The sequence below is a fragment of the Talpa occidentalis genome, unplaced genomic scaffold (genome assembly GCF_014898055.3).
Source record: "Talpa occidentalis isolate TD23 unplaced genomic scaffold, MPIMG_talOcc4v2.1 talOcc4.7, whole genome shotgun sequence".
In the NCBI taxonomy this organism is placed as follows: domain Eukaryota; kingdom Metazoa; phylum Chordata; class Mammalia; order Eulipotyphla; family Talpidae; genus Talpa; species Talpa occidentalis.
In genome coordinates, this window is record NW_023605083.1 from 66,263,739 (window position 1) to 66,285,162 (window position 21,424).

Consider the following 21,424-nt stretch of genomic DNA (forward strand, 5'->3'; position numbering starts at 1 on the left):
AACAGACATCAGAGAAAATACATATGTAGTAGGAGACTTCAACATACCACTATCAACAATGGATAGATCAATGAGACAAAAAATAAGTAAGGACACTAAATCTCTAAATAAGAATCTAGACCTCATGGGCTTAACAGACATCTATAGAACACTACACCCCCAAAAATCTGAGTACAAAACTGCATGGTATTAGAACAAGGACAGACACACGGGCCAATGGAACTGAATAGAAAATCCAGAAATAAACCCACAGATTTATGGTCAACTGATCTTTGACAAAGGAGCAAAGAATATGCACTGAAGCAAAGAAAGTTTGTTCAATAAATAGTGCTGGGAAAAATGGGTTGTTACATGCAAAAGAATGAAGCCTGACTACTACCTTACACATGAACAAAAACCAACTCAAAATGGATTAAAGAGCTAGACATAAGACCTGAAACCATAAAATATATAGAAGGAAATATAGGTGAAACACTACATGACATACACTTTAGTAACATCTTTAAAGACACATCACCCAAAGCAGTGATATTGAAGGCAAAGATAAATAGCTGGGACTACATCAAATTAAAGAGCTTCTGTACAGCAAAAGAGACAGTAACCAAAACAAAGAGACACCCCACTGATTGGGAGAAAATTTTTGCACACAACACTAATGATAAAGGGCTGATCACAAAAATCTACAAAGAGCTGATGAGACTCAACAAAAACAAAGAAAATAATCCAGTCAAAAATGGGCAGAAGAGCTAAAAAAGACACTTCTCCAAAGAGGAAATGCAAATGGCCAATAGGCATATGAAAAAATGTTCAACATCACTTGTAATCAGGGAAATACACATCAAATCAAAACTATAATGAGATACCATCTTACACCAGTGAGAATGGCACATATTAAAAACAATAGCAACAACAAATGTTGGCAAGGATGTGGAGAAAAAGGAACTCTTCTGCACTGCTGGTGGGAGTGCAAACTGGTCCAACCACTATGGAAAGCTGCGTGGAGATTCCTCAACCTGCTAAAGATGGAGCTTCCATATGATCCAACAATTCCACTCCTAGATATTTACCCAAAGGACACAGACACATTAATTCCAAAGGGCACCTGCATGCCTATGTTTATAGCAGTACTATTTACATTAGCTAAGCTATGGAAACAACCCAAATGGCCAAAAATAGATGACTGGATCAAGAAGTGTGGTACATTTACACAATGGAATATTACTCAGCAATCAAAAAAGATGAACTCATGCAATTTGTAGCAACATGGATGGAGCTGGAAGGGATCATGCTCAGCAAAATAAGTCAGAAAGAAAAACAAAATTACCGGATGGTCTCACTCTTAGCAGAAATTTAGAAAACCTAAATAAGGGACCAGGAAAAAGACTAATCAATACAAAGTAAAAATCAAAATCAACAAGCAACTATAAACCAGAGACACGCTATGGGGGTGGGGGAAAAGGGAGTAGGATCAAAACAAGAGTGGTGGGAATTGTATGTGGACTATAACCAAGATGAAAATGCCATTGTGCAAAAATGAAAAATGATGTAAAAATATATATAAAATTTATTTTTTTAAAAAATACAAAAAATAAAATATAAATTTTTGCATATGCTTTAAAACTATTTAGATGCATATGCTCTAAGTCAGATAAATGAAAGTGCATAATCATGAAAAAATTGTCCAGCACCTATTACAGACCTTACGCTGCTCTGGGCACTATTATCTCCCTATTAACTCAGATGCATTAGCTCAGGAAGTCCTCTTTGGCTATCTGTGGTAGTGGTATCACCTTCTGTGAAATTTTCCTGTTTAATTGCATTGTTGCAGCTATGTTTTCAAGTCCTTGCTCATCTTGTAAAACTTAGACTTGTTTGTATGTAGAACTACCAGAGAGATTTTTCTTTTTCCTTCTCTGTTGTCCCTTACCTACTCTTCCCAGAGATGTCTATTTTATTGATTTAAAGAAGACATTTATCACTGAAGTGTAGAGTTTTTACAATTTTACTTTATTGGCGAAAAGGGGGAATATAAAAATTGATGTACAGTTGAACTGTATCATCTGAGAGAACCTTAAAATATGAAGAATGAATGAAGCTGATTTGTAGGCTGACAATAGTTCACACTGGCAAATACACATTCAAATCACTGCAAGAATTTTTTCAGATACATCTTTGAAATTAGGAGCTCTACCTAAAGATTCCAGTAAATCTCATTGAAGGGTACGGGATGCAGTGTTTATAAAATACTTACTGTACATTTTCTGAGATCCTCTGTATGCTGGGCACAGCGAGAACATTTTCACTCTCTTTTATATTTATATTTTAAGAAATTGGTTTACAACACTGTGTCCTTCAGAGGTTTAGGATCGTCACTCTTCATGTATATGTTCCCACATCACATCCACCACCAAGGCATCCATAGTCCTCTACCCTAGTCCATCAGTTCCCCTTCCACACTATTCTTTTTAACCCCTCTCCCCTCCTCTGGTAGATTCAGTTTTAGAGTTAGAATTGTAGGGTTTGTTCTTGGTTTGGTTCTGTCTGATCCTTTGTTCTGTTTCACTATATTCCATATATTTTAAGCAAGGGATTTTAATTGCCCACCTAATGTAAGTCTTGCAGTAATTGTATAAGGAATGCATGTCATATCTTTATATAATATATAATTTATATAATAAATATATTAACACAAAGTAAAATACTTTATATTACATATGATTACATGTAATCATAGATAATTTATATAGAAACTGACACATCTTGTATCATTACTATGTATGGAAATGGGCTTACTCTGGGGATATTTTCCCGCAAGATCTTGAGACCCCTAATATTCAGTCAGTAGTCAAACGCTGAATCGCCTTTACTTCTATGTTTTTTTTTTCATTATACAACACAATCATTCTTCCATATTTTAATCAAACTGATTTTTGAGAGAAACGAAAATGGAGATTTTTGCAGTTTACATTAGACAACCAAAACTTTGTTTTTAAATGGAATAAAAGTATAAAATACTGTTTCGGGGAAAATTTTCATATGTAAAAGTCATGGACAACAAGTGCTTAATTTCAAATTATCAGCCTAACATCTCAATATGACATCATGAACATCATCCTAGCATTTTCTATTTCATTATGTACTGTCATTGTAGAAGTGTAGGCTGATGAAATGAGGGAGCCCATGTTTGAGTGGTTTCTAAAGGCAAAGGATGGGACAGGATGGCAATTGTTCTGGAAAGCAAAGCACATACATTTTGGCCCCCTTTTGCAAGATTTTTTTTTTTAAGATTATTTTTATACAAGAACTGGGGGTACAGGCCAGATGCACGGGAGGGTGAGAGGATTCACCAGAGACAGAGTGGGGAACAAAACAGGCAGACTGAAGAAGTACACTGCTGAAGGGAGCAGCAGGCAAGACAGGGGAGAATCGCCGTGCGGGATTCTCGCAGGCCAGCCAGGATGGAGGCCGCGCTGCAGAGGCTGCGGACAGCTTCACAGTGCAACGCACAACTGCCTGCGCCACCAGGGAGGCCCCTCTTTTGCAAAAATTTTAAGCAAGTTCCTTTTCCCTCTCTCAAAGAAGAGACAATCTTGCCCCCCTGACTTCCAGTCTCCACCTGTAATCACATGTTTCTCTGTGATTAAATGGGTGTTTTCTGCTTCCTTATGTGGAAAGTTCTTTGGACTGGTCTTTGGATGTAGCCTCCTTGGTTAGGTTCTTTCCTACTGTAAACACTAGCGATAAAGAGGTAAAATTGTCCTTAGACATCATCTCGCTCTGCCCACTAGAGATCAAATAAGAAACTTTGAAGATCACAAAAAGCCCAACTTTGGCTTTCCTAAAGCCACATGTCAATTCGGTGCAGCGCTGGAGTCAGATCCAGGCCTCTCAGTCCCACTCCAGTGACCCGCATTGCTTCCTGCATGATTAAATCTGACGTCAGACCTCATGGAGAGATGATGTTTTGCTCTTTTGTTCTATTATGTTAGTCCAGAGCTTACAAGTTTTTTCTCCATAATGAAAAATGATCACTCTTCTTAAAGAATAATTGAAATCACAAAGGCAAAGTAATCACACTGCATCTGCAGATATTGGCATTTCAGAACATTGAGTGCATAACAAAATAATCCTTAAGGAAATTAGTGTCCAAGCACACTGGCTGCTTTGACTTCCTCAGATGCACTCTCACCAATATTAATATTGTAATGAAAGATAGTCAAGGTCTTCTTTCTTTCATCTGCATTAACAATGTCTGAAGAGATGTGAGCTATTTTAATATTAAAGAGTAGTTGCATTAAATAGAAGTGTAATGCTCAGGATCAGGAAGGTAAGTCTCCAACTCTGCATTTTACCTGAAATTATGTTTTCCTGCAGACTCTGGACTTTGTGTGGGATAAGCAAGAATATTTCAGGATAAAGGGGTATTAAGTCACATCTATCCTATCAGGTTTGTGTCTAGAGAGAAGAAAAGCCAATGAGGAAAAGAGAGGAGTATACCAATCACTTACCATAAGAAGGGCTCATGTGCATTGCTTCATTTATTCCTCACAATAATCCCATGATTAGTTTTTATTCCCCATTGCTTAAAAGTGAACAGCTGGGCCTCAGTGGCATTTTGTAAAAGTTCAAAGTCACTAGTATGCAGGTAAAAGACTAGGGTTTGGAACTCTGGGACTTTTGAATTCAAGACTATCTTTTGTTTTCGTTATTCACATTTCTCCTAATGAAGGAGCAGGGGATGTTTATGTTATAGATTGAAACTTTATTTAGAGATGGTGGAGGGAGGCACTATTTTTGTCTTCTAAACTCAAGATCATTTTACGTAAGAGAATACGGATTTCTTTCCCTTATGTCTACAGTATGCTGAGCAGGAAATACAAATGTGCATGAGAAGGCATACTTACTTTTAAGATGAGACAGCCTCCTAGTAAGAGACACATGAAATCTGATTGGTCTGTTCTGAAATAGCATGCTTTTACTAATAAGTGTGATTGAGGAACTAAGCAAAAACTTCACAGGGATATAGGGAAAATTGATGTTTTATCTGGGACTTTGGGCTGGGAAGTCTCTAGGTAGACATCAAATTTTACATTTCTATCTCTTATCATTTGATGTAGCACTTTGGTTAACATAGAAGGTACATTCAACTCCTATCATTTTAAGTTCTTAAGTTTTGTGCAAATGCACATTTTTGTAAGAAAAAAATCCTCAGCAGTGTTATATTATGGCTTTTGGCTGAAATCTCATGCCTAAAATGTGCAACTGAAATATGGCTTTATGGAGGAGCTCCAAGTTTTTCAGAATTATGTACTGTTTGAGAGGGGTCAACCGCAGAACTGCACATCTCTGCAGTGTCTTCAAACACTCTGAATTGCTGAGGTCTGCAAAACTAATTTGGAAACCTTCAGAATGGGAGGTCCTTTTGGCTTCCTGTCCTCAAACTGCTATCCTACAGAATAGGAACCAGAAACAATATGCACTCACTCAAAGCCAGCAGATTGGATACTCATAGCATTAGAAGAAGGCCCTGGAGAACTGTCAAGTAGGTGAAATTCTTCTTTGATGCCCTGAAGCCTCCATAAAACCACAAAATATTGGAGGTGAAAAGTCTTAGCAATAATTTTTCCAGCCAGGGACACTAAACTGGGGCTTAGAAAAGGGAAGGAAATTATTTAAGAAAACAGTAACTTTGTTCCAAGATTAGTACAAAATTCTAAATTCCTTCACTCATTTGTTGCTTGAAGAATTACAGAATTTCAGGATGAGACAGAATTTCAAATACCATCACCTCACCAGCATTCTCCCAATTGGGTATTAGTAAGTTTTCATAAAAAAGAGGTTTCCTGATCAAATAAGTTTATGAATCAGTGCCTACTTCATTGATTTCTTAGAGATCCACAGTGCCCATCTTCAAACCTCTGAGAAGTCTCATAGGAAAACAAAACAAAACAAAAAAACTCATTTGATTTTGTTTTCCAGACTCACTTGGCTGCAGAACCATTTTCCTCTGGACACCTACTGACATGCTGGAATACACTTGGAATTTGCAGTAGACAGTTGAGTGCCAACTTTGACACTTCTCATTGAACACTTGCTTTCTCCCCAATAGGGCCACGAGATAAGTGTCCGGTTTGAGTGTCTTCACTAAGGAGGCACTGACCCAACTTACTTCCTCTTATCAAATTGTAAGTTCTTAGAGCAAATGATTGTGACATGTTCCCAGTTGTGCATCCTGTGCATGAAAGGAAGGGCTTAATAAATATGTGATTATTGCTCCCATAGAAATCCCTGGCACATTTTTCAACAATTCCAATCATCAGGATGCCTATCATACCAGAACTGCTTTGCTGTGATCCTGGTCCTCTTCAGTTTTGATCTTCTTTCTGTACAGGTGCTAACCTTGCAAAGAACTGAATGCACTGATCATTTCTCCCCTTCTTTCATAAGTCTGAACCGCTTCTTGTTAAGTATTTCTCAGTTCTTCTCTTTCTGACTCACTATGGTTTCAAGTATCCTCACCATTCTGGCCACCAATTCCAGTTAAACCCATGGGCTTCACATAATTAGATTAATCTATGTTTAGTTTTCAGCCACTCTACTTGGTAGATGTGTCAGATTCTCATGAACTTTGTAAGTGTTTTTTATAAATTAAGAAAGTGTATGTCTTATCTATCTTGTATATAGAATCATTTTAAACTCATTTAATAAGAGGTATTTATCTCTTATCTTGTAAAATCAACCCCATAAAGCTATGGTGATGTCAATGCATGTATGACCCACATAGCAGAGTATTCAGTATATGTTGCCCCTGGCACCTTCCTTTCCCAGAACCTTACTCATTTTTAGGAACCTATTCCAAAGCAGCATCATTTGCATTCATGAACACTTGTTTGAATAAGCAAAGATGGAGAGCAATATCAAGGAAGATATGCCCTTTGTGTCTAACAATTTCCAGAGAATGGAGTTCCAGTTTTGCCCCATATCTTCAAAGCTGAAATTTGACATCTTTCTTTTGCTCTCCCCATTCCTCTATAGGTCGTCTTGAGAGCACTCCCCATTAAGCCACCTATATATAAATCTCCACCAGAGTCAGCTTTTCGGGGCACTCAGTCTTGATACCCAGAGATAAAATGGGTAATTGGGAGTAGGGCTATGAACTGAGGCCTTGTAGTTATGTCAGAAGGAACAATGATCTGGCCCATGGCAGGTAATGACAGCCATGCGCCCTTGCTTCAGATTCTCTTGAGACAGAGTAGAGGTGTCAGTTAACCTCTCACCTGACTACTTAACCTGTCACCTGGATTTAATTCAGTTTCTGTTTGGATTTAGAATTTTTTTTTTTTCTCAAGGTCAGTCAATTAGGCTTCTTCCCTCCCCACCAGAGACATGGGGCATCACTTTTCTTCTTCATCCTGCCCCATCCTAATGGGGTATTCAGGGCTGGTGTGATTTGCCTAGTCTGTGTGCTGGTCCCCAACATCTAATGCTTCTTTTTTTGAATTTTATTTATTTATTTTTTACTTATTTAAATATTTTATATAATTCTTACATCTTTTTTCATCTTAGCACAATGTGTGAATTTTCATTTTCGTTATATTCCCCATGCAATTGCACCTCCCCCCTTATTTTGACTCTAGTCCTTCCTTTCCCCGCCCCTCTCTCCTACCCTCTCCCCGTAGTGTGTCTCTGGTTTATAGTTGCTTGTTGATTTTGATTTTTACTTTGTATTGATTAGTCTTTTTCCTGGTCTCTTATTTAGGTTTTCTAAATTCCTGCTATGAGTGAAACCATCCGGTATTTTTCTTTCTCTTTCTGACTTATTTCACTGAGCATGATCCCTTCTAGCTCCATCCATGTTGCTGCAAACTGTATGAGTTCATCTTTTTTGATTGCTTAGTAATATTCCATTGTGCATATGGACCACATCTTCTTGATCCAGTCATCTATTTTTGGGCATTTGGGTTGTTACCATAGCTTAGCTATTGTAAATAGTGCTGCTATAAACATAGGGATGCAGGTGCCCTTTAGAATTAATGTTTCTGTGTCCTTTGCGTAAATACCTAGGAGTAGAATTGCTGGATCATATGGAAGCTCTATGTTTAGTAGGTCCAGAAATCTCCACACAGCTCTCCATAGTGGTTGGACCAGTTTGCACTCCCACCAGCAGTACAGGAGAGTTCCTTTTCTCCACAACCTCTCCAACATTTGTTGTTGCTAGTTTTTTTTAATATGTGCCATTCTCACTGGTGTGCGATGGTATCTCATTGTAGTTTTGATTTGCATTTCTCTGATTACAAGAGATATTGAACATTTTTTCATATACCTGTTGTCCATTTTCATTTTTTCTTCAGAGAAGTTTCTTTTTAGCTCTTCTGCCCATTTTTTGACTGGATTATTTTCTCTTTTTTTGTTGAGTCTCATCAGCTCTTTGTAGATTTTTGTGATCAGTCCTTTATCATTAGTGTTGTGTGCAAAAATGTTCTCCCAGTGGGGTGTTTCTCTTTGTTTTGGTTACTGTCTCTTTTGCTGTGCAGAAGCTCTTTAATTTGATGTAGTCCCAGCTGTTTATCTTTGCCTTCACTATAACTGCTATGGGTGATGTGTCTGTAAAGATGTCTTTGAGGTGCATGTCATGTAGTGTTTCGCCTATATTTTCTTCTATGTATTTTATGGTTTCAGGTTTTATATCTAGTTCTTTAATCCATTTTGAGTTGGTTTTTGTGCATGGTGTGAGGTAGTGGTCAAGCTTCATTCTTTTGCATGTAGCGACCCAGTTTTCCCAGAACCATTTATTGAACAAACTTTTTTGCTGCAGTGCATAGTCTTTGCTCCTTTGTCAAGTATTAGTTGACCATAAATCTGTGGGCTTATTTCTGGATTTTCTATTTGATTCCATTGGTCTGTGTGTCTGTTCTTGTTCCAGTACCATGCAGTTTTGATGATTATGGCTTTGTAGTATAATTTGAAGTCTGGATGTGTGATGCCTCCATTCCCTTCTTTTTTATTTCAGAAGAACTTTGGCTATTCGGGGATTTTGGTGATTCCATATGAATTTCATCAATAATTGTTCTATTTCTTTGAAGAATGTCATTGAAATTTTTATTGGAATAGCAATGAATCTGTATATTGCTTTTGATAGGATGGCCATTTTGATAATGTTAATTCTTCCAATCCATAAGCAGGGGATGTCTTTCCTTTTCTTTGTGTCTTCTATTTCTTTTAACAGTGTTTTATAATTTTCTTTGTATAGGTCCTTTACCTCTTTTGTTAGATTCATTCCCAAGTATTTGATTTTTTTGTTTTGATAATAAAAGGAATTTTTTTTTATTTCTTCTTCTTCAGATTTATTGTTTGTGTATAGGAAAGCTACTGATTTTTGCATGTTGATTTTGTAGCCTGCCACTTTACTAAACTGATTGATTACTTGAATTAGTTTTCTGTGGAGTTTTTGGGGTTCTCTATGTATATTATCATATCATCTGCAAATAGTGATAGTTTGACTTCTTCTTTTCCTGTTTGGATTCCTTGTATGTCTTTCTCTTGTCTTATTGTTCTGGCTATGACTTCCAGCATTATATTGAAAAGCAGTGGTGAGAGTGGACATCCTTGTCTTGTTCCAGATCTGAATGGAAATGCTTTTAGCTTTTTGCCATTGAGAATGATACTGTCTGTTGGTTTGTCATATGTGGCCTTTATGATGTTGAGGTATGTTCCTTTTATCCCAAGAATTTCAAGGGCTTTTATCATGAATGGGTGTTGTACTTTGTTGAAAGCTTTCTCAGCATCTATTGATATTATCATATTTTCTAAATTTTTTTTAGATTTATTTTTATTTATTTATTTATTTATTCATTCATTCATTCATTCATTTATTTATACAACCACTGGGTACAGTCAGAAGTGCGGGAGGGTAAGAGAATTCACCAGAGCCAGAGAAGGGAGCAATGCAGGCGGAATGACCAAAGTACACTTCTGGGGGGAGCAGAGAGCGGCAGGAGAGGTCTGCACACCATGTGGGACCCTCCTCCGGTGGCCGGGGAGCAGCCGGAGATTGAACCCGCATTGCAGAGGCTGCGGGCAGCTTCACAACCCAGTGCTCAACCGCTGCACCACTGGGGAGGCCCTATCATATGGTTTTTATATTTCTTTTTGTTGATGTGTTGGATGACATTGATTGATTTTTGGATGTGGAACCATCCTTGTGTCCCTGGAATGAATCCTACTTGGTCGTGGTGAATTATCTTATGGATACATTGTTGGATTCTGATAGCTAAAATTTTATTGAGGATTTTTGCATTAGTGTTCATTAGAGAGATTGGCCTGTAGTTTTCTTTTATTGTGTTGTCCTTGTTCAGTTTCCCTTCCTTCTCAATTTTTTGGAAGACTTTGTGAAGCATAGGCATAAATTCGTCTCTGAATGTTTGGTAGAATTCATTTGTAAATCCATCAGGTCCTGGGCTTTTGTTTTTGGGAAGGATTTTGATTACCATTTCAATTCTGCTGCATGTAGTTGGTCTGTTTAGGTGTCCTATTTCTTCTTTATCTAGCTTTGGGTGATTGTAGAGTTGTAGGAATTTGTCCATCTCTACTAGATTGTTGAACTTGTTTCCATATAACTGTTCATAGTAGTTTCTGATTATTCTTTTGATTTCGGCAGTGTCTGTTGTGATTTCTCCTTTTTCATTTGTGATCCTATTTATTTGTGCTTTCTCCCTTTTTTCCTTTGTGAGCCTGGCTAGGGGTTTGTCTATTTTATTTATTTATTTTGAAGAACCAGCTTTTGGTTTCATTGATCTTTTGCATTGTTTTATTAGTTTCAATTTCATTTATTTCTGCTTTGATTTTTATTATTTCTTTTCTTCTACTGGTTTTGGGTTTTTTTTTTTGTTGTTGTTGTTCTTTTTCTAGTTCTTTAAGCTTTGATATTAGGTTGTTTCTTTGAGTTCTTCTTTTTTCTTGATGTGAACCTCTATTGCTATATATTTTCCTCTTATTACTGCATTTGCTGTATCCCATACATTTAGGAAATTGGTTTCCTCCTTGTCATTCAACTCAAAGAATTTTTTAATTTCTTCTTTGATCTCCTCATTAGTCCAGTGGTCTTCCAGTAGTGTGGGTTTCAATATCCATGAGGTAGGAGAGTTCCTTGCCTTCTTTTTATGGTTTATTTCTAGTTTGATGCCTTCATGGTCAGAGAAGATGCTTGGTATGATTTCAATATTGGTGTATCAGTTGATGTTTGTCTTGTTTCCCAGCATGTGATCGATCCTGGAGAATGATCCGTGTGCGCTTGAGAAAAATGTGTACTCAGATTTTTTTTTGGTTTAGTGTTCTGTAGCACTCTAGATCCTTATTTAGAGCTTTAGTGTCTTTACTTAGTTTTTGTCTTGTTGATCTATCTATTGTTGATAATGGTGTATTGAAGTCTCCTACTACATACGTGTTTTCTCTGATGTCTGTTTTCAAAGATGATAATAATTGTCTGATATATTTTGGTGCTCCTTCATTTGGTGAGTGTATGTTAATGAGTGTTATTTCTTCTTGAAATATTGTCCCCTTAATCATAATGTAGTGACCATTGGGGTCTCTGTTTACCTTTTTGAGTTTGAAATCTGTTTTATCTGATATAAGTATATCTGTTCCTGCCTTCTTTTTTGGTCCATTTGCTTGTAGGATTGTTTTCTATCCTTTTACTTTCAGTCTATTTTTATCTTTTGTAGTTAAATGTGTTTCCTGGAGGCAGCAAAAGTTTGGGTTTTGTTTCTTAATCCAGCCAGCAACTCTGTGTTTTTTTTATTGAAGAGTTTAGTCCATTTACATTTAGAGTTAATATTGATATGTTAGCATCTGTATTTGCCATTGTGTTTGTCTTTCCTCTGGTTTCATTTATTTATTCTTTTAATAACTTTTTTTTTGGCCTTCTTTCATTGTTATTCATTCTTCTGTTGGTTCTGGCTTTAGGACTCCTTGTAGTATTTTTTTGAGTGGGGGTTTAGTCCTAATGAAATTCCAGAGTTTCTGTTTGTCTGGGAATGTCCTTATTCTTTCTTCATAGAGGAAGGAAAGCTTTGCGGGATAGAGTATTCTTGGTTGGCATTTGTTGTCTTAGAGTCTGTTGACTATGTCCCTCCACTCTCTCCTTGCCTGTTGTGTTTCTTCAGAGAAGTCTGATGTCAGTCTGATTGGTTTTCCTTTGAATGTTATCTGTTTCTTCCCTCTTGTCAGCTTCATTATTTTTCCTTGTCTTGGATTCTTGGGAGCTTTACTATTATGTGTCTTGCTGTATTTTTCCTTTTGTCATGGAAGTTTGGTGTTCTTCTTGCTTCTTGTATGTCTATTTTCAGCTCCTTCATGTTTGGGAAGTTCAATTATTTCCTTGAATATTTTCTCTGTTCCTACTGGATGTAGAATTTTTGTCTTCTGTTTAAGGATGTTCAGAGTTCATAAAGTTGGGGCTAGAGAAAAGATGTTGTATTGGAATGAGCACTATTTGGGACATTGAACTATTCCTGTTCTTCATTGTATGTCTCAAATCCCCACTAATACAATGGATCAGTGAATCAGATAATTTCTGACGGGATTTGTGACATTGCCCTTATACTTTCTCTTTCTTTTCTAGAACTTCATCAATAATTCTCCTATCCCTTAAATGGAATTTTTAGTTCTTTCATGAAATTAACATATAGTATGAGACCATGTACTAACCCCATTGTTTGGTTTTGAAGCTATAATAACGTGCTTGTCAGAGAAAGTTTAGAAATTTACAGGGATTATAATGCAAGTGACAAGGCAAGCAATGTGAAAGGGTAGTGAGTGATAGAGATATCCAGGGCACTATGGGGTCATAGCCACAGGGACTCAGGAAACAAGAAGCAAGGAGGAACTTCCACTGGAAATGTCCTTTAAACTAAGGCTTGAAAAAATGAGCCACACCTGAGGAGAATGAAAGAGGCTCCAGACAGATAAAATATCAGGTGCAATACTGATTAATTGGAGCAACTATAGAAAGGCAACACTTGCAAAAGAATGCTAGCTCTGGTGGAGATTATGAAAATAAACAATGAGCACCAGAAAGAAGGTCAGTTTGTATTGCATTAGCTAACTTTAATAGTCTGTGCCATGACTTGAATGTGTTGCCCAGGACACATGTATCACCTGTGGACTTTTGAGAAGAATAAATTCTCAGGCCCCAACCAGACCCGCTAAACCATTGTGATGGTTGGGGCTCTGGGAATCTGTGTTTCACTAAACTCTCTGGGTGATTCTTATGCACACTAGAAACTGAGATGTGCTGTTCTGTTGTTTCGGGAGGTGAAACTGTCCTTCCTGTGTACAGGTACCCAGTGCTTTTTGAAAGTACTTATAACATCTTTGTCATTCACTTTGCTTTTGTGAAAGACCTAAATTAATACCTGTCTTGTTCAACTGAAATAAATACAGGAAAGAATTTCACTTTTGCAACAAAAAAATGAAAATAATGCTCAGCATTGCTTTTGCAGTAAGTCATTCTAGAGGCAATGCGGACACCAAGCTATGTGTGGTGCTGGATGCCTCCAAGCTCCTTACCCAAGAACTACACTCTAGCTTTGAACTGTATGAGCATCTGCACTTTAATGTGATTTATTTTGTGTGTCCCCTAGCAAGATGTGCCCAAAGGTAACCAAAAAGCCTAAGAAAGCTTGCAAGAGTGTTATAAGTACTGTAAAACTGGACATCATTGAAAACAAACAAACAACAGTAGCAAAGAGTCTGAAACTGATGTCATCCAGTATCAGAACTTCAAGCTCTTGCCTGAGATTTTCCCTAGGATTGACAGTGCTACAATAATTGCAGAAAATATAGCTTTCATTGAAAGGGCATATAATTTTAGGGCAGGTTTGCTGAGTATTTTGAGTACCTACAAAGAACTGTATGGCAGAAAAATGTGTGGTACGAAACAGTCAAGCGTTCTGTCATATTTAAAGCCTGCCTGCCATACCAGCTACAGCAGATGATGAACCTTGACCTTCCACATCCAGGCAGACAGACTGAGAAGTTATAGATGTTCTTGACTTGCCTTCCTTGATAGAGTCAGGTAACAATGAGATGCTAATAGACGTCCCTTTCCCCTTCTCTCCTACAGTCTAGCCTTGTCTCTCCACCACCCCAACCTCTGATGACTCAGCCTGACACACCATTATCACCCCGTCTCAGCCTTCCAGTGTGTCTTCTCACTGTCTTCCTGGTTCTGGTAAGTGCATACATTATTTCTATGTATTATATCATTCCTGCTCTACCAGATGCTATTGTTACTTTAGGTTTTATGTGCCATTTGGTGTGATTTGGTAGGTTATTTTTCACTTCTGGCAATGCTCAAATTCTTTCTTTTACTCATGGTAGTTGTTTCTTAGGGAAGGTTTCATAGGAGCACTCTATGTCCAGAGAGTGGGGAAACTTGTATCTGATTCAATTCTTAGCCCTTTGAGGCTGCATTCACAAAGACACAGATAATAAAACATGCAGACCTGAATATTCCTATCAAGAAGCCTGCCTCACATCCAAAACCCAAATTCTCTTACAAAGACCCTAAAATTTGTGAACAAAACATGAACTCACCAGACCCTAAAATATAGCTCTCTAGAGAGTATGATGTTTATAGGATTTGGGAATATCAATTATATAACAAAGACACTTTCCTCCCTGCAACCAGGCATAAATGTGCTAGTGGGGCAGGTCAGATATGATTTGATGGTGCTGCCATGTGAAATACCTTTTATGTGCCTTTTTTTTTAAAGGAATGGGATCATCTAGCCTCACCCTAGTCTCTTACATTAGCATGCTGAAACCCAGCCACAGATAAGAAAAACTGCCCTTTATTGTGAAAAGTCAGGTTAACACCTCTTTAGGGCAGTAAAGGAAAAGATAAATGATAATGGGAGGGAAAAAAACAATTTCCATAGTGCTTTCAGCCGTGACTAAAGCCCAGTGTAGGAGGCAAAGGCTTTTATTGAGAGATCATAACAGATAATGCATCATAAAGCCAACAAGCATCTGGAAGGACAAATGGCATGTATGAAAGCAAGCCCTTCCCTGGTAAGAGACTTTCTGAGTATACCTGGAAAATCCTTGAGGTAAAGGCTATTCCAACAATATTTTGGTGCTCAGAATCCTTAATAGTCAATCTCATCTAAAGTGTTATTTTTTTTTTTTTGTTTAAGGTAAGGCCTGAATTGATGCTGCCACTTGGCTCTTATTGGTTCATAGGGCTATTAAATACTTAAAGGGAAAAAAATGAAAACATGCCCTGAATTCTGGTAAGACTTCCAAAAGAAAGAAATTGTGAAGGAAAGGGTTCTCAGTGAGAATATTGCTCTCTAGGAAGATTAAGTGAATTTGGACTTCATAGATCCAAATTCAGATCCAGAACCTAATAAGATGCTCCGAACAATTAAAATGTCTCTCTTTTGGCAGGCCCCACCCTCTGAGAAGACAATTTTGTTTTTAAATAGCAAAGGTTTTACTTCATCACACACTCATAGATAATTTATTCTCATGCTTGTCAGTTGGCCTTATTTCAGAGCAACTGGATATTTGTGTTGGTCTTCACCAAACTGGATTAGAAGTTTAAGGTGGTATTCATCTTGACACAGACATTTGTGTTCCTTAAAGCAGCTCCCATCGTTCTTGAAACCTAGAAGGTTCTAATTAGTCTTTCTTTATGTATGCTAAAGGTGCTTTTGGATCACGATACATGAAAATCCATCTGGGTTCTGAAAAAAGGTTTCAAAGCATCGGATTAAATTGGACAGTTGGCACGTGTTAGTTTATATGACACATTCATATGAGTTTATGATGACTTAAATTTTATCAGTGCTTGAATTTTGTGCAAAGTGCATTGGTGTGTCCAGTGGTGTTTGTAACAGGGAAACAAAATCTGTAGCTATTCCCTTATCAAATCAACTTTCCTCAGCTGCTTTTGGCAGAGTATGAAACCATCTAGTTATTTTCAAAGTAAACTATTTGGAGCTCTTAAATATTATATCCATGAATGTTTTAATGTGAACTGTTTGACCTGGTAGAGTAAAAGGATCAAAGTGCTCTTTGGGACTATGTAGAGTCTCATTCCTGCCCTCCATTAGCCACCCATGTACATTTGCAACAGGGAACCTCCCCCTTTCCTGGGGACCACCGGATTGCAACAGGGTGGTCCCCAGGAAAGGGGGAGGTTCCCTGCCCCACCCAAGGGAGGGTGGAGCTGAGCAGCAGAAGGAGAAGCTGCAGGAAGAGACTGAGGAAGGAAGCAGGATGGAGCCAGGAGACCTGGAGGAGGCGCATGGAGCCTAGAGACATGTGAAGAAACTGCGCTTGTCTTTTGGTCGTGGACTGGGTGACACAGATGTGGGTGAGACCCGTGGGGAGGTGACCATGGCAGCTTTTATCTTGATGTTGATTTTGCTCTTTTCCTTCCGGGCTTGTCCGGTTGTTTGTGACCCTTCTCTGTGGGTCCCCACTGGAAGATGCTTTAGACTTTTAGCAGGCTTTGGGGCTTTGCTCTGCGCCATTCCCATATGGATGGACTTTTACCCACGAGGGGATGGGTAACTTTGGGTGCTTCATTTAGAAACTAGACTCTTTGCCTCACCTGTATTGTTTCCTAGTTTTTATTAAAGTTCCTTCCCATTAAAGTCTCCTATGTTTTGTGTTGATGCGGCGGATGGCAGAACCCATTTAGAATAGGCAGGTTTGTGGGGCTTGGGCTGCCCCTCTCCCTGTCCTATAACACATTCAGTGGATTCTTTTCCTTCCTTGGTCTTTGTTGTACTGATTTGTATAACAAGGTGTTAGAAGTTTATAGTCTATAAGGTTCTTTCAACTCTAAATTTTAAAGCTCTCTGTCAATTTTGAAATCACCTATTTTTGGTTTTACCATTTTTACACCTAATTTTGCTGTCTCTGCCGAGGCTTTGGGGAGCTAAATGTAGCGTGATGGATGATTGAATTTTCCATTAATAAGACTATTTGTCAAATACAGGTTATATTAGCATGGCAACTAAAATAGAACAAACGCTAATTTTAATGCCTTCTAATAAAGAATGCTGAAGGGACCAATGGAGAGAAGAGTATCTGGATACAGGAACCTTAACATAAGGTAGGAGAGGCTTATTACATAAGCATGGCATAGGTCAAATGAAAGGGAAGGAAAGCTGAGAAGAGGAAGTGGAGATTTCTTTCACACAGTAGGAATTGGGTGACTTGATTAAAAAAATGGCACTTGATATTTCACATATGAGCTTTTGTTTTGTTTTGCTTTGTTTTCAAGTAGGAGAGCTCCTAGACTTGTAACTGATGTACAGAGTATGTGATAAATAAAGCAAGTGGGAAATAAAAGTGGAAATGAAGTTTAGGACTGAATCATAAAAGACATCCAGGCCCTGGTGTAAGAGTCTGGAATATTTTTATATTAGTAGCTACAAACTCTGTCTATACATCAGAATATCTGGGAATATCTGTATTTTATTTATTATTTTTTAAATTGAGGTAATTGTTTACATTGTTGTTGGTATTTTAATATGTTTAAAATATCAGTGCACCATGTCCATCCTCAGAAATTAATTTAATGGTCTGCATTTGAGCCAAGGAATCAGGAATTTTAAAACTGCCCATGTAGCTGTAATATGATGCTCTAGGTAGAAATCAATGAGTGAGTTTCTGGTGGGGCCATGTAAAGTGTAAGGCAGGTGAAGGATAAAGCTGTAATATGACTTGTACCGATTTGGAGAGCTGTTTCTTCTTGGCAGATGATAGATATGAACTGCTTTGAAGGGAGAGGTCCTTGTTTTTCCCTTCTGCTAGTTTGTTTATTTTTCTACCATTATTCATTATCCCCCTTTGACCCTTTTTCTCTCCCTCGTTCCTCTTAACCTCAGAAACCTGACATTTAATTACCAATGTCCACTAATTTATAATTATTATGCTTTGTCAGTTCATCTGCTTTGTCTCCTTATATTACTCCTATATACAAAATCATCCAATATTTGTCCTTATTTTTCTGACTTTTCTGTGCTTAATACCCTCGAGTTACTTCCAATTTGCTGCAAATGGTAACATTTCATATTTTCTTATAGCTGAATAATATTCTGTTTGGGTATATGCTACATCTTCTTTACCTAATCCTGTCAGTGAGCACTTGGATTGCTTCCAAATCCTAGCCATTATAATGTTGTAATAAACATATTGCTGATTTATTTTTCTTCAAATAGATACCCAAAAGTGAGATTGCTGGATCAATATTTCCATTTTTAGTTTTTTAAAGGTAAGTCCAGACCCCTTTCCAAAAACCATTACACCAATTTACATTCCAACCATAAGGGCTCCTCTTTCCCCCACACACACGGGTTTCACTTTCCTGACATGCATTAAAGGTTTCTCTTTCTCCACATACTCTCTACCACTTGTTGAAGGCCTTTTTTTTTTTTTTTTAAGATTTATTTATTTATACAAGAACCAGGGTACAGGCCAGACTTCCGGGAGGGTGAAAGGATCCACCAGAGACAGAGCGGGGAACAGAACAGGCAGACTGACAAAATGCACTGCAGAGGGGAGCAGCGGACACGACAAGAGAGGTCTGCAGCACCATGTGGGACCCTCACCGGCTGGCTGGGATTGAACCGGTGCTGCAGAGGCTGCAGCCAGCTTCACAGCACAGCGCTCAATGCCTGCGCCACCAGGCGAGGCCCTGAAGGCCTTTTTGATGTATGCCATTCTTAAGATTCTTATCTTTAAAATACATCCTTCATAGTAAAAGTCAGCCCTGGTTCCTGGCCAAGTATCACAAGAAGAAAGAATCATACTTTAGATGAGAGGAAGACCAGAAAGTCAGTCTTTACTGGCGCTGCTTGGAGGAACAGTCAGCTTCAAGAGACGGAAGGGACTGATTGATGTCCATTGCAGCATTATTCACAATAGGTATGGTATGGAAACCAGCTAAGGAGCAATCAGTAAATGAATAAATCATTCTTTTTTAGTCATTCATACACATGTATCATGTATATACTGGTGTATAAAGTGAATATTTTACCTGCATTTTTATCTGAAATTATTTAGCCATGAGAAAGGAGAAGCCCTGACATTTGCAACATGGATGGACCTTGCACTTTGAGGGCATTATGCTACATGAAGTAATTCAGATTCAGGAATATCAATATTATATAACCTCACATATGTGTGGAATAGGAAAATGCCGAAATCATAGGAACAAAGAGTAGAATGGTGGTTAGCAGGGCTGGGGAGAGGTTTGTCCCAGAGTGTGAATGTCCAGTTGTGATTGCAATTAATAACACTGTGCTATATACTTGAAAGTGGCTAACAGAATGGATTTTCAATGTTCTACCACAAAAAAGAAATGGTAATTATATGGCGTGATGGTGGTGTTAGCTAACACCACAGTGTCCTTTTGCAATTTTGTGTGTGTCAGATAAACACATTGTACACTTTAAACTTACACAGTGTTACATGTCATTTATAGCTCAATAAATCTGAAAAATTAACAGAAGCAACATAAATGGAACTAAATGTGAGGAAGAGACCTGCACTAATGGAAAGCACACCTAAGGGTTTTATACCAAATGAAGCCCCGGGCTATACCATGCCAGTCTTACATCTTCAGAAAACATATATAAAATGAAAAATTAGGCTATGGTGGGGCTTCTTGGGGATGCTTATGAACTCTAGATAGCTGTGTTGAGGCTTTGCCAGTGCTAGAGCTGCTGTGGCTGCCAGGCGCACTATAGTCTAGGTTAGAGACATGCAGGAAGCCAACTGGCAAAGTCTTAGAGAAAGTTCTCAAACATGACTGATCCAAAGAACCAGTGAAGTGACTATTACATGAAAATGCCTAAGTTTCAATGACAAACCAGTGTTAACCTGCATGTTAAAGGATGTGACCAGGGATTCAGTGATTTTAGCTATTTCTACAGCAGATGCAACCAGTGTCTGAAGTCCCATGTTTGGGGGAAACTATGGGAGATATATAATAAAGTGGAGCTATCTGGAGTCATGACAGTAGAAGGACAACTAGGTTTGAGAGGTTCCCATAATAGTTTAATAAAGAAGGGCGTATGGTCTCATGTCTCACTCAGAGCAGGAATCTAGAAAACTTAAATAAGGGACCAGGAAATTGAATAACTATAAGAAAGTAAAAATCAACAAAAATTATGAACACTTTTTGTGGGGTGAGAGGAGGGAGGGGAGGGATTGGGGTCAGAATGGAGGGGTTGAAATTGTATGGGGAATATAAAAATAAAATTTATTATTAAAAAAAAAGAAGGGCATAAAGTTGTGCTGGACTTAAGCAATAATAGTGGGTTTAGATCTAGAAGACAAAAAGAACCACAATCATGTGAAGCAGACATACCCATGTGTCAAGACCTGGCCAAAGACAGAACGAAACATCCTTTTCTCCCTTTGCTATCTCTGCTGTCCCTTGGGACAGACAGCTCTGGGCCTCATGGAGTTATGAATCAAGAGTGTTCTGACATATGCAGCTAATAGAACATGCATTAGCTTTAAAATTAGGAGCTCTGTTCTGAGTGCCCATGATTTCATTCTTTATTCCAAGAATATTAGCTTGCCTAATATAGAAGAGAAGTAAAAATAGAAGAGAAGTAAAATTTTCATACACGTTTCCCTGATTCTCTTACAATGAATCTACCACCCATTTAGTCTTTTCACTGCCAGTTCAATTCTCTCTACCCAGGAGCCAGATCACAGCAGTGATTCCCTAATAGCTCAATTTTTGAATTACCAAGACTATTAACAGTGTCTCTAAGTGAGGGAGTTCTCATTTTAGAGTGTGTATGCCTCCTGCAGTTAAATAAAGGTGTGTGTGTGTTTGTGCACACACACTCACACATGCACACTCCAGAGGAAGGATCTGTGAGATTTTCCAAGAAGATCATAACCCAGACATTATGAATTCCCTCTCATGTGTAAAAAGGAACACTGCTTAAATTTAAGGCTCTGACCTGTGCATGTGGGTGATTCTGGATCAGCCCATCACTCCAAGTCTCATTTTACTTCCATACAGTAGGGGATGTGAAGGTAAATGCTCCAGTGTATTTAAACACCCTAAATAGGAAGTCATGGAGTACAGAGGAGTCCTGTACTTCATAAGTGATCTGATGTGTACAGAGACTGGAACCCCGTAACTGAATCTCGCATACATGTTCCATTTAGGGGGTGGGGATGAGGAATCTATGAACAAAATGAATTGCTGCACATTAATGATCTTTGTAACTGAAGTGTTTTGTCCATATGAAAGCTAGTGCTCTCCTATTCATTCACCTCAGCTGCAGACAGCTGCTTCATGGCGCTCACACCCTCTGCAAGAATGTCTGTGAAGACTGCGAGGCAGGTGGGTGCAAAGTCTCAGCCATTTTGCCCTATT

At 38.2% G+C, this 21,424-nt stretch overlaps 1 long non-coding RNA gene across 1 annotated transcript; it reads left to right on the forward strand.

The window, feature by feature from the left end:
• Window positions 1–5,983: 5,983 nt before the first annotated feature.
• LOC129144872 (uncharacterized) lies at window positions 5,984–17,041 on the forward strand. Its single transcript, XR_008549649.1, has 3 exons — window positions 5,984–6,056; window positions 14,123–14,230; window positions 17,012–17,041. It is a non-coding gene; the product is annotated as an uncharacterized LOC129144872 (long non-coding RNA).
• The last annotated feature ends 4,383 nt before the right edge of the window (window positions 17,042–21,424 follow it).